Raw genomic sequence first — 2500 nt, forward strand, 5'->3', positions numbered from 1 at the left:
TTCTAATTACAACTGGGGGTTTCGATCAGTAATGCGACACACAAAAGCATTTAATTTGTAACCGATATTTAATATTTAGACATGGGGCAACAGCCATTTTTTTTACAGCACAATTTGCATAATTCATCAATACCTCCTGTATACAATCACAAAACCATGACAGTAGATTTTTTATTTATTTTTTTCTGTTTACTTACAAGTGAAAAAAACCAGACATGGTTTTTTACAAGCATACTCTTTGTACAGTCAGCATACATCTTTTCTTCACAATGTGTGCCCCCCCCCCCCCCCCCCCCCGATCCGATCGCCATTTTTGTTCTATATCTTTCTGTACCTCATTCTTCTTCTTTTTTAATTCTTTCTAATAATATCTGGACACAAAAATAGTATGAACCACCAACGAAACATGCAACATCCAGTGTGAGCACATTTAAATTATCCTGCAACCGCGTGAGTTGTGAGATATACTTCTGTGTCGTGAGACTCTGGTAAACCTTTAGTGTTTGATGTAAAGGGTTCGGGGACATCTGGGTCTCTATGGACAGACGTACGGTCCTTTCACTGTATATATATCGATCGAGAGAAAGACAACTTCCTGTTTACTTCTATGATCACACACCTCTTTTTTTTTTTGTCTGCTAAAAGAACTACTCCTCCCCAAAACCCCCAGTATAAAAAGCTATGTATTTACAAGGTTGGAAATAGAGAGATAGCATCTGTGTGTGTGTGTGTGTGTGTGTGTGTGTGTGTGTGAGAGAGATAGAGTGTGTAATTCTTTGTGTGTTTACGAGAGATTTTTTTAAAGTCAATAGTTTTTTTTTCGACAGACGACACTTAAAAGAAGAGATATGCATTACAGCAAATGACATGCATGGACTTGTTATGAAGATGCTACACACAAGCACATGAAGTATGAACAATTTAAAAAAAAAACATACACCGACCTTAAAACCACTATCGTAGCAGGTATAACGTCCATTGAGTATATTTCACTCACACAAATGAAACTATTGAAATGGGGAGTGTAAACTAATTGGAATATTTTCAATAGGAATGCTATTTTTGTAAATTTTTTAAAATCTTAATTCATAACTATGTGACATTTGGGATTTGTGCATGTTAATTGCCATAATTTGAGAGTGTGTGTTGGTGCCGAGGAGTTTCGGGCCCCGTAAACTTTGTAAACAAGTACTACATTTGTGTATAAAACAAAATCCCTCAATGTCATCTTTTTAATATGTACACCTGATATGTCCTGTAAACAAATATAATACGACATAGAAAATAGACGTACAGGCAATAAATAAAGATTTATATCAACAATACAAAATAACATGTTAGATTAAATTTAAAAAAAAAAAAAAAGCAATAATCATGAAGGACATGAGAAAACACTGCAGTGCAAAAGAAAAACTCTGTATTAATGTTTCCTCTCTTCTCACATTTCTGGCAAGTCAAGATGCAGTTACCACCTTTTTATACAGTAGATGTTGCATAGAAATCACTTAGATATTCATTTTCACTAAGTTGCACTGAAGATAATGACCTTTGACCCCCGTACAAGCGCACAGCATGACCCTTTTTTTCAAGACACAATGGACAGAGTAGACTTGTAGACACGACATTGGTGATCTGAAGTGTAAGTGATATTAATATCAAGACAACACATTTATGACAATAAAGCTGGGACAAAACATCAACATGCTGCTGTAATAGCATTGTCGTATATTAGAATTGTAATAGTGCTTTTTCCGTGGATGGTTTTTTTTTCCGGCACGTTCGTCTATCCCCTATTATTGGCATCGCTTCACTTTAATGCTCTACTTCCTCCCCTTGGAAAGGAACAACAATGCCTCATTTCTAGCTAGGAGGACGACGTCAGATTTACATTCTAAGCATAAAAAGTGCAAAATACCACACGAACGTACGTTGTTGAGTGGACTGCTCCTACAAACCAAAGCAGGACTGATATAGGAACCGTAAATGCGCCTGGATCTCACAAAGAAAATACAAGAAGCGCCTAAATCTCAAATGGTAAATCTCTCACATTCTATGGGGCATTATGGGTAAATAAAACCTCTATGTCACAATCATCAAGACTCGATTGTCTGTGATAAAGATCTATATATCTATCTATATATGTTATATATCATTTCCAAGCTATGACACTTCCACTATGTACAAACCTTAGAGGTGATGTGTTTTTTTGTTGTTTTTTTTGGTACAGTAAATGTGGCACAGCATACCAAATAGATAGACTCATGCGCAAAATATATAGTGTCCGATATTGTTCGTGATCCCCAAAAAAATATTGATTTGATAGAACTGAGTTGTACACTTATGGAGAGAGAAAAAAAAAGGTGAACAAGGAGATGTTTCTGTGAATAAATTCACGTTTGCTGAGATTTCTCTTGAACTGGAATGCTAGGTAGCGCGTTACAAAATATACTATGTGTTCCTTTCCAGGATAGATTTGTTTTGTATTTTTAAGCACTTAAAT

Source organism: Cyclopterus lumpus, chromosome 23 (assembly GCF_009769545.1).
Source record: "Cyclopterus lumpus isolate fCycLum1 chromosome 23, fCycLum1.pri, whole genome shotgun sequence".
In the NCBI taxonomy this organism is placed as follows: Eukaryota; Metazoa; Chordata; class Actinopteri; order Perciformes; family Cyclopteridae; genus Cyclopterus; species Cyclopterus lumpus.